Source organism: Euprymna scolopes, chromosome 12, assembly GCF_053919585.1.
Source record: "Euprymna scolopes isolate OS-2025 chromosome 12, ASM5391958v1, whole genome shotgun sequence".
NCBI classification, from domain to species: Eukaryota; Metazoa; Mollusca; class Cephalopoda; order Sepiida; family Sepiolidae; genus Euprymna; species Euprymna scolopes.
This window is the reverse complement of record NC_136493.1, coordinates 47,255,175-47,267,619: the sequence shown is the minus strand read 5'-3', so window position 1 is coordinate 47,267,619 and position 12,445 is coordinate 47,255,175. Positions and strand designations below refer to the sequence as shown.

Here is a 12,445-nt window from a genome sequence, read left to right as displayed (position 1 = left end):
CACGCGACTAACTCTAAAGTCTATTTACTTTTTTCTGTTTCTAATTTTAATCTGTTCCTTCCTTCGTTCCGTAGAAATGGAAGTTTTGTTTTATGCTCGTATATGAGTCGTTTGATGTTTTCAACTTCTCCTGCATCTTTTTTTTTTAGTTAGTTTTGAGATTTCGCTTTCTTCAGTGTGTTCGGTTTCATTGTTAATGTTTTGAAAATCTTCTACTTATGAGTTTTCACTAAGGGTTGCTTCTTGATCTATTACACCATCTATGTTTATTATTATTATTATTATTATTATTATTATTATTATTATTATTATTATTATTATTATTATTATTGGATTTCCAGCAGTTCGAGTTCAGAGAACCAGCATAAAGGATCTGTCTGGCTTGGTCTACAATTCTTTGTTCAGTTGCTGTTTAATTAGTGAATTTATCGCATAGATTTTCATTCGTTTCCAGTAGCGTCTTTCTTCTAGTTTGCTCCCGTAGTAGTATTCCGTGACTATTCTATTTTCTTTTTTGTAGTTTATTTACTTTCTATGATTTTTCAGTTTGCTGTTCTGTTCACCAATCCTTATTTGTGTTGTTGTTGTGCTTGGAATTAAAGGCGTTACCTGTTTTACGTCTGTTAACTCGTTCATGAAATTAGAAGAGGAGCCAACATTCGTAGAATGCCGACCGGGTCACCCATGTTGACCAAAGAGAGAACACCTGCCGATCATGATATTCAGATCTTTCTTCTGAGTCCCACGGCTTGTATCATTGTTATGTATCATAATTCATATTTTGGCGTATGAGGCTACACCGGGCCCAGGCTCAGTTTACCTGTGATCACGCAGGAATAGTGTTTATCTCATTTTTATGAAACAAGGTGCACTATCACACTCACATAAAGGGACAATTACAACAGATAATAAAGACAACAAAAAAAGGTGACATATTTAATATCTACTTAATATAAGTTGTTTACTCTACTCTAGTCTTAAGTGAAAATTCGAAAATAGTTTCCCCTCTCATATTTATATGTGAACTTGTAATGTGGAGTAAACAGAGCACTTTGTTAATTCAAGTTTTCATCCTATAAAAACACCCTAGAAAAAAAAGAATATAATAAAATTGAAGTTTTAACAGTAAATAATATAATAATTAAAAATAAATAATTACCAGTGACTCCGACAGACTACAGAATTGATTTTTACTTTTAACTCTTACAAGAACGGTACCTTTTGGCAGCCTGGGTGTTTGGGTTTTTTTTTCTTCTGTCTTTCCTATTAAAAAAGATAATCTCCCTCCATAATTGACCATGTATATAAGTATTCACTTTTAATACTGTGACTAAAATTGCACATTGAAAGGTGCTACAAACTTGGAATGTGTGCTTATTATTATTATTATTATTATTATTATTATTATCAGCGATCAGCGCCTAATCTTGCCCGATCGTAAATTACGCTTAAGTACATTTTAATTCATGCAGATTTCGTATTTATTATTGCAGAGCCTATTATATATATATATATATATATATATATATATATATATATATATATATATATATATATATATATATATATATATATATATATACTGATTTCAAAAGTTAAAAAACATGATCGTGGTACCATCAGCTATAATCGAAACCAAAACATTAGCACTCCAGCCGCGTTCCTACCGTTTGAGCTAACCCAACAGTTATAAAATTATATCATTTTAGCTATCACAAACGTGCCCTGACGTAAAATACGCTTAAACATGATATTTTAATTTGTCCAGATTTCGTAAATATTATTATAGAGTCGTGATTTCAGAAGTGAAAATAAAGTATTCAGGTGCCATCAGCTAGAATTGGAACCGAAGCTGTAGCAGTCAAAGCTGGTAACGCTACCACTATACCAATGTGACACGCATATAACTCAGTAAAAATTCAAAATTCAAAATTAAAATAAACTAAGATGAATGTACAAAACGTTTAACGATTTTTTTTTTTTTCAATTTTGAACCATTTTTAATCCTTTAAACTATTTTAATCGGCTAAAGACCCATAAAAAATACCCGTAAAAAATCCAATCATTTGAGGCCCTTATCGCCGCTTTTCGACTTTTAGTTTCGGATTTGATAGAGTTTGAAAATATGGAGACAGACATATAGCTGTTTATATATTAGATTAGTTTTACACATGCGCAAATTAATAGAAATGTCGGCAAGTTGAAATGAACATTTAGTAATCAAAATTGCCGACTTCTGTACGCGTTATTCATCCATCCAAACAAAGATTTTACTCGTTATAAACCATGGCGCGAGAAAGTGTTTAGGGCAGTAGGGAAAACCGATTCTACGAGAAGCAAAAAGACCAATGGATTTGATATATGGACCCCAAGAAATATTTAATGAGAAATAAAGACGAAGTAAGTTTTAGTCGATTTCTCATCGAGAGCAGAGCCATGCATAAGAATCTCAAGAACAAAAAAGCGACACGTCTGCAAGTGAAAAATAATAGTGGAGTCTAAACGAGATAGAACGAAATAAGCCACTTCTTACTCTAATCCATAACTGAACCCAGATCAATTTTTAGATGTACTTTTAGATCAATTTCTAGATCAACTTTTAGATCAACTTCTATAACAACTTTTAGATAAACTTCTAGATCAACTTCTAGATCAACTTCTGGATCAACTTCTAGATAAACTTTTAGTTAAACTTCTAGATCAACTTCTAGATAAGCTTTTAGATCAACTTCAAGACCAATTCTACATCAACTTTTAGAACAATTTCTAGATCAACTTTTACATCAACTTCTAGATCAACTTTTACATCAACTTCTAAATCAACGTTGAGATCAACTGTTAGATCAACTTCTAGATCAACTGTTACATCAACTTTTAGATCGGCTTCTAGATCAACTGTTACATCAACTTCTAGATCAACTTCAAGATCAACGTCTAGATCAACTTCTATGTGAACTTTTAGATCAGCTTCTAAATAAACATCTAGATCAACGCCTAGATCAACTTTTAGCTCAACTTTTATATCTATTTCTAGATCAACTTTTTGTTCAACTTTTTGTTCAACTTTTAGATCAACTTTTAGATCAACTTCTAGATCAACGTCTAGATAAACCTTTAGCTCAACTTTTAGATCAACTTCTGGATCAACTCTTAGATCAGCTTTTAGATCAACTTTTAGATAAAATTTTAGGTCAACTTTTAGCTCCATCGGATTATTACTTATTTCGAGGATTACAAAACTATTTAGTTGGCCTTAGGTTAACATTACGAGAGGAGATTGAACATTAGTTAAATTCATATTCCAAAATCAAAATCTAAAGAACTTTAAAGTGGGGCATTTATAAGCTCGTTGACAGAGAGAATAGAGTTATAGAGGGTAAAATTACCCATACAGATAAAACACACACACACACACACACACAATTTTTCTTTTCCAAAATGAAATTTTATATCTACAAAAACTCTTACATCGACTTCATATACAAAATAAAAACGAGACTAAAGTAAAACACGAATGTGACAGTTGTTATGTTTTTAAAAACAACTTCAATCACTTTGGTATTTTTCCGACCTAAATTTTGGTGTCGCAAGGACGTGACAATAGCTAAGTAGTTAATGACACGGGCTGAAAACCTGGCTGTGCCAAGTTCGAATCTAGTTCGTTTCATAGAAACTCTTTCACGTGGAAGATGTTGTCCGTCCCGTAAGTACTTGATGTCTTTTTTAGAAAAGATTCCAAGTAGAAAGTTATGAGGGAAACGTATGCCAACAATAGGCTCTTCGATTTTATACGGAATGATGATGATGATGATGATTTCTCATGAAGGGTAATTGGTATATGCATGGCAAGGTGGTGGGGAGTAACCAGCGTTTTTGCAGGACAACAAATATAAAAAAGTGATTATTTGTTTCAATTTCAACTTCCACCTTAGAAAATAGTGAGTTTGAGTATAGAAAAAAAAACAGGTTGAGTAGACAGAGCATCTTCAAACTAAATTTTGGGGCCCCAGGGAAGTGACAGTGGCGAAGTGGTTAACGATACAGACTGAAAACCTTGCCGTGCCAAGATCGAATCTAATTCGTTTTGCAGAAACACTTTCACGTAGATGTTGTCCGTCCCGATGTCTTTCTAGAAATGCCAACGATAATCATCTTATTCATACAAAACCAATTAATGATGCTCAACAACAACAACAACAACAACAACAACAACAACAACAACAACAATAACAACAACAGTAATAACTATAATAATAACAATAATAATAACTACAACAATAATAACAATAATAATAACTACAACAACAGCAACAATAACAGCAATAACAGCACCAATGACGGCATAACAAAAACAACAACAACAATAGCGACGATATTAAAAAAAAACAATAACAACAACAATAACAACAATGAAAACAGCAATAACAACAATAATAACAATAATAATAAGAACAGCAACAATTACAATAACAACAATAACAACAAAAATGACAACATTAACAACAAGAATAGCGACCACATTAACAGCAACAACCATAACAACAACAATAGCAACAACAATAATGACAACATTCACAACAACAACAACAACAACAACATGAACAACAACGACAACAATAATAACAACAACTACAATAACGACGACATTAACAACAACAACAACAACAACAACAACAACAATAACAACAATAATAATTACAATAACAATGACATAAACAAAAAAAACAACAACAATACCAGCAACAACAGAAACAACAACAATAATAACAACAACAGCAAAAACGACGACTGGCTCTGCAATCCACACAGAAGGTCAATCTATCAGAAAATAATAATTCTCTTAAATTCAAACGATCTTTAAAACTTATTTTTATTCAAATATTATTGCATGTTAGAAATCCCAGTATTTTGTGGGACTACTCTTTCTCCTCATTAAGATATTTGATATTTAAAACAAAAAAAAAAAAACATAAAAAAATCGACTTATCCTATTTCTCAATAATCCGCATCACACGTAATTGCATCACGAGCTTCTGATTCCCAGCATCTTCATCACTTAACCCCATCGACCCACCTCAGTATGAGGGTGGAGATCGGGTTTCAACATGTCAATAAACATCATGCGACATTAAGTCATGCAATTTCAGAAGTTTTAATGCTATCATGATAGCATATAATAGCATGATCACGTTGATACACAGTTTCCCCGCTAGATCACCAAAGTTAAGCAACGTTAAGTCTGGTCATTATCAGATGGGTTACAATTTGGGAATACAAGACGTCGAGAACTACAAAAACCTAACGTCGTCATTTTTCCTGGCCAATATATACCTGCGACCGGGAGCCATTTATGAATTTAATATTCCCTTGACACTATCTCCTGTGGAAGAAGCCAGTTCAACCCGCCTGGGGTGAATGCCGCTAACATACTGACAAGTTTTTATAAAATCATAAACTTTGTATCTTAAACTTGGTGACGCCTAATAGAACCAGGCCGATAGCCATTAGTCGCGAGCTCTCGTGTAATGAATGAATGCGTGAATGTAGGAAAACTAAAATGACCGGAAAATGGGCTGAAATAACTTAAATAAATAAAAAGTAAATGACTTAGAATGACTTTAATGAACTTAAGGATAAATTGAATGACCTTAAGAATGACTTGAATGATTAAAAAATAACTGGAATCCTTCAAAAACAACTTGAATGATCTGGAGAAAGTCTTGAATGGCTTTGAGACTGACTGGTTGTAAAGTGGGTGATCATTTTATATTAAATTAATATAGAAAAGTGATCCCCCACTTTATATCACAATAAGTACAGCATGTAGTAAGAACAGATACTACACTTTGATCTTGGCCAAAAAGTCAAGAAAAAGGTATTTATTTGCTCCCTCACCGAGCAAATTAGGCACAAGGCCGATTTTTAATGTGAAGAGTGAAGGGGAAATGGGGACCAACTCCCCGGGGAGTAGGGGAGCTGGATTGTGACAATTGGTATGAAGAGTTGCCCCTACATTGACCAAGGTCTTATAAGTGGGGTTTCCCCCACATATGGTCTTTGCTTGCAGTATCTGCCATAACAGATACTACACTTTGAGATATTAAATCTTTTATTCATGTTAAAAAATACAGTCAAAATCAACGATGAACAAAAAACTTAGGCACATGGCCAACTCAAAAGGGGGGATTTTGGGGGTCGTTGATCATCCTTGTTACTCCAGAACTAAACAAAGTCAAAACTTTCTCCCAGCTAGTATCTTCTTTCATACTACACTTTGATCTTGGCCAAAAGGCCGAGAAAAAAGGCAAAGAAAAGCTTAAAAAGCTAAGAACAGCATCTATTAACAACAGACCTTTGATCTTAACCAAAAAGGCCAAGCACAAAGGTGTTACGGACAGACCGACCGACCGATCGACCGACCGACCGACCGGCCGACCGACGGAGTGACTTATAGAGTCGCTTGCACGCGACTAAAAATAAATTACTTCGCTGATAGATTCTATTGGCAAAAATCTATCGACCATATTTAACTAAATGCTCCAAAATGTCTCCAACTCACCGGAAAAAGTATTGCTGCAAAGAATTTGAGTTTGATTTACTGTGCTAGAAAATCTGTAGCAGAAATAAAAAATCACTCGCCTGCCAGTACCTTATATCGCCATAAAGCCACCATTCGCCCATATATGGAGTATAGTTGCCAGGAAAATGTGCGAGTCCGTTCTTTTGGCGTAGAACTGATTTTATTATTTGGATTCATCGGACTATTGTTTTCATCTTGAGCGTGATTTTAACACCGTTTCGGTCGGTGTAACCTCCGACATTTTTCAGGTATATCTTGTCAAACTCGGGAATGTTTCTGTCGAACCGAGAATTTGGACGGAGTTTCGAGCAGGAGCCTTTATTTACTTCACGGTTGCTCTTATTTCATCAGCCATGACTGTATACAGGTCCTAAGTAATTCGCAATTGTATTTTTCGGTCGCCTACACTGAAGATTGAACCTTCAACATTCAGGAGAATATCTCTTTTTACAATTGATTTTTCCAAGTACTCTGTCCAGTGCGCCACGGCTCCGGCTCACGAGTATTTGACATAATCGTAATCTACAGGTCTAATTTTCACAAACTCTACGCAATAAATTAGGCTGTATTTCGGCAATAATGCGTCGAATGTTGTCTTCCAAATGGTCCACTGTGACTGATTTATCAGCGTAGGTATGGGATTTTACCTATCTCCCAAAAAAAGTGATCTAATGGGGTAAACTCACATGAACAAGGTGGCTCGTTAACACATCCATTTCGTGAATTTATTCATACAAAATCGTTCATCAAATGTTTCTTTCTGTAAACGAACCGTATCATGTTCAGTTTGAAAACGTTTTTGTGTCAGTCTCTTCGTGATAAATTGCCAAGCCAAGCTGAACTCAAAATAACAGAAGTTGACAAATCTGCTATTAAAGGAAACAGAGTTGTCAATTTAGTTCGTCGTCTTAAACCAATACCATATATATATATATATATATATATATATATATATATATATATATATATATATATATATATATATATATATATATATATATATATAAGTGGATAATTATATTTTAATTATGTTTAAAAATTATATTTAAAAAATTATATTTTAAAAATAATATATATATATTAAAAATAATATATATATATATTTTAAATAATATATATGCATATATATATACATATATATAAATATATATACATATATATATATATAAATATATATACATTTATATATATATATATATAAATGAAATTAGAAGAGAGAAGACGATATAATACCCTTTTCCTTGTTCCCTTCTTCCATATTTTGCCTTGTTTCCAAGCACACGCATGCACGCGCGTGCACACGCATGCGCACGCACGCACGCACACACACGCGCGCGCACACACACACACACACATGCACGCACGTAGCACTTGAATACCTACTAGACACTATCCTCAAGTATCTAATCTCTCTGTACAGGGTTTTGTCAGGAAATTTTGGCTTTAGGATACTTTCCCTGAAAGTAAACCCTGACTAAATATTCAAAAGCGAATACAGTGTAACCCAGATAAAAGATACCCTAATATAAGCAAAACGGATATAAGAGAGATTCTCTCTAGTCACAAATTAAAGCCTGTGTTAATGCACAGTGTAACCCGGATATAAAAAAAAAAAAAACGGTATAAATGTAATCATGATATAAAAGTGTTGTAGGGGCCCCGGATAAGAAGTATCTTATATCCGGGTTACACTGTAGTATCCACAGCACAAATAAGATATCCTCGCGATGACCAATCTACGCTGGTTTTTACGAGGAATGGTGTACCGTCTCCAAGCTATATTGTTGTAAGAATATATTTATATATATATATATATATATATATATATATATATATATATATATATATATATATATATACATATATATATATATATATATATATATATATATATATATATATATATATATATATATATATATATATATATATATATATATTCTTCAGAATAAAATTATCTAACAATTAACTGGTATGGAAACCTGTGATTATAAGTTTTACAAGATATTACTGGCAGTAATATTCTATAAATACTATCCCATCTAAATAAAAATTGCTCGATATAAAAGATAGAGCAAATAAATCAAATTTTAGTCATTCAATGAATTTAAAAATTTATTATGTGAAATGTTTGAATTTCAAATCAAAAGATTTTTATTATTCTATGTAAGACAAAGAATACATTAGAAATATTATAACTCCTTATCCTATAGGATTTCGATGTCTTCCATCTCTTCAGAGGAGAAAATATTAGCAAATAGTTATAATGGTTTACAGCTTATTTGCTAACGTCAGTGAGACATGGAAAATCTCAAAAGTTGTTTAATTATTTAAATGTCATAAAGTAAGGGAAGTTAATGAAAACGATATAAAAATTCACATCCAAATTGCATGTGAATGTCTTTTGTATCAGTGTTGTAAAATGACGAAGACTGTATTTTGAGTAATCCACATCACAATGTAATGGTCCGAAGTAGGCATTTCCCTGGAGCAATTTTCTTTGTTTATATAATGGGTCCGGTAAAAAAAAATGTTTTATATAGGTCCGGTGGATCTGTTTATTAATAAACATATAAATTGATATATTTAATTTTTTTTTATATAATTATAGAACACTAGCATGGGTGCCCGGCGTTGCCCGGGTGTTTGGAGGTGTATGCTGAGCAAAAAAAAGGGGGTAATTTTTTAAACTTTGACCCCTATTATGACCCCTGAAAATTTATTGTTTTGGGCTCAAATCAAGTTATTAAGTTAGATTCATGTCCACGGAAGCTATATCTAAAATTTAAAGTGTGTAGACCCAAAATTGTCGGAGAAGTTTGGTAGAGTTCTCAAAACTCAAATCGTTGAACTTTGACCCCTTAATCGCCAAATTTCTGGCTAAAAACCGATCACATAGATTTTTCCAAATCTCAGTACCCTGTATATCAAATTTCGAGTCTGTAGACTAAAAATTGACAGAGTTATTTCGTAGGGAAATGTACACAGACACACACACACACACACACACACACACTTTCACTTTTATAGATATATAGATTTAAAATTTGAGTCTGACAGAATGACAAAATTATATTGCAAACCGATATATTAAACAAACGAACTTCAAAGAGACAAATGAACACATAAGTAAAAACAATTTGTATTAGAAAACATTTATTATTCCACGTCTTTTTTTTACAGACCTGACGACTGAGGTTCGCTCTTAATAAAATTGTTTTTTATAGTCTTAATTTTGACTTCCTTTTTCATAAAAAACTAAAAAAAAAATCAAGAAAGAAAAGAAATTTAATTTTATTTTTTCATTAATTTCTTTCTGTGCAAAGCAATTCTTTCAAACTTACTCTGTTTCCAAAATGTTTTTATTTTATTCCCCTCCCCCTTCATTCATTTTCCTCCGCATCCTGGCAAGATTACTGTACACATAGATTCGAAAAAATAGTCAAAAACAAATATATAAATAAATGTTATCAAAGGCAAGATAAGTTACTTTTCTACCTAACTGGATATCTTTTTTGTGTTTTTATTCAATGTAATATATTTATTCAGCTCGAAAAACATACAGTGTTTACCGATGTGTTGGAAAATTCAAGATGGCGTCTCACACCCTCTTTAACACCGTAAGTTTGGGAAAAGGTGTTATAAATAAAAAACTATACAAAATACTATTAAAAACCCGCCGAATATATGTCAACCTATGTCACGGTAACATATATTGAGCGAGTTTTTAACAGTATTTTAACAGGGCACATCATAAAAACTGACCCATTAATTTTCCTGAAGTAAAAACTATATAGTTTTTAAACTTTTAAAACTGTACATTATAAAAAGAAAACTGTTCGAGTGATTTTTTTTTTTTTTTTTTTACATGGGTGTCACCACTTATCAAGGCCCAGAGGCCACTCAAGGATAAGGGTTAATAGGTATACATTAGTCATTGTGATTTTAGCATAGTAAACAGTGGGAATTTTGTAACTTGGATTACTTGAAAAAGAAAACTGTTCGAATGATTGAAAATGAAAACAAAATAACAATGTAAATATATTGATAAGAAAAAAACAAAAACAAACGAAGTTTCCGTTTCAGGAACCCGAGTTTAATTTTATGTCGTAATCATTCAACTCGTTAGCGGTTTTATTCAGCGATTAGGGATAACCATACGACATATCTAATTACCAAAGCGATTTTTTTTTTAATTTTTTTTTTTTATTAAAACTAAACCTGTTTAGTTTTAATGAACCAATTTTTTTAAAGCCAACACTTTAGTTATTTTGATAGCGTGCAACTGCACCCGAAAGGTTGATTAGGAAACTCCAAATCCTTTTATGACTCGGAAAAAAAAAGGGCTTTTTATCGGCTTAAATGATAAACTAATGTTAAATATTAGTATTTGCCATCGATTCTGAAATAAAATGAAATCCTGACATTGTGATCATTTTTGCAGGTGTTATGTGCCAAATATTGAAATAAGAATGTTTAAATTCAATTATTGTAATTTAAGTCTTTAATTTTAAAGTCGATTTTATTTATAAAATATCTTTTTAGAAATCAATCTCAAAAACAATCTGAACAATAAATCTCTTTTGTTATGGCTAAGTTTTTGTCAAGGGTAGAAATTATAATAGACAAGTATTCATCCATGATGACATTTTACCGATTTCCTGGTTTACAGGTATTCTTGCTAAATTTCTTCGAAAGAATTGACATAAACAATACTTCAACTAAATACGTATATTTCATGCAATAATGACTTTTATTTCTTCTGACTTTTCCTAAACTAAACATAAAACATCGGTTAGGGTTAGTTTAACATTCTGTAAAAGTACCTTCCGTTTTTTTTTTTTGTTTGTTTGTTTTTTGTACTTCTGCAGAGAAGGTAAAAAACCGATAAAAACTGGATATATTTTTCGTGTTTTTATTCAATTTAACATGTTTATTCAGCTCGAAAAGAATACAGTGTTTACCGATGTGTTGGAAAATTCAAGATGGCGTCTCACAAATTCTTTAACACCGTAAGTTTGGGAAAAGGTGTTATAAATAAAAAACTATACAAAATACTATTAAAAACCCGCCGAATATATGTCAACCTATGTCACGGTAACATATATTGAGCGAGTTTTTAACAGTATTTTAACCGGTTTTTTATTTATTACACCTTTTTCCAAACTTACCGTGTTAAAGAGAGAATCGGCCGCCATCTTGAATTTTCCAATACATCGGTAAACACTGTATGCTTTTCGAGCTGAATAAACATGTTAAATTGAATAAAAACACGAAAAATTTGCCTTTGATAACATTTATTTGTTATATATTTGTTTTTTGGCAACTTATTCGAATCTATGTGTACAGTAATACAAACCCGAAATGAATTTAAGACCACGAGTGAAATGAGAAAAAGAAGTCAGCGGGTTTGGTTGCCATAACAACGTGACGGTAGTGAACGTGTGTGTGTGCCTGTGTGCGCGTATTTCGTGTAGTTTAGTTTCGCATAATAGTTTCGTATTTTTTTAATTTGTAAATAACAAGTTATTAAAAAATTAAACCCTTCCAAGATGGACAATAAATAAAGCCATAATATTTTATGGTAAAGGTAAGAGCGTAGAAACGATTGTTTTTTAGGAGATGTGATTATTGGATTAACCAATCAGAAATCGTCTGTGGCACACACACATCTCTGTTTTTATAGATATATAGAAGATAGATATAGATATAGATAGATAGAAGATAGAAGATAGATTAAATGTTAAATAGATTTTGTAAATAGTACAGTTGAAATGATTAGAATATTTCCAATATGTAATAAGGTCGAGGTAATTAGTTAAAGAGATTTAATATAATGTGATATGCAAATGAGCATAAGTCATT

At 32.0% G+C, this 12,445-nt stretch overlaps 1 protein-coding gene and 1 pseudogene across 1 annotated transcript in view; one reads left to right on the top strand and one right to left on the bottom strand.

The window, feature by feature from the left end:
- Window positions 1-12,445, top strand: part of LOC145291271 (protein henna-like) — a 118,871-nt gene that overhangs the window by 1,647 nt on the left and 104,779 nt on the right. The gene's annotated exons all lie outside the window — the stretch shown is intronic.
- LOC145291816 (U2 spliceosomal RNA) lies at window positions 5,751-5,877 on the bottom strand (annotated as a pseudogene).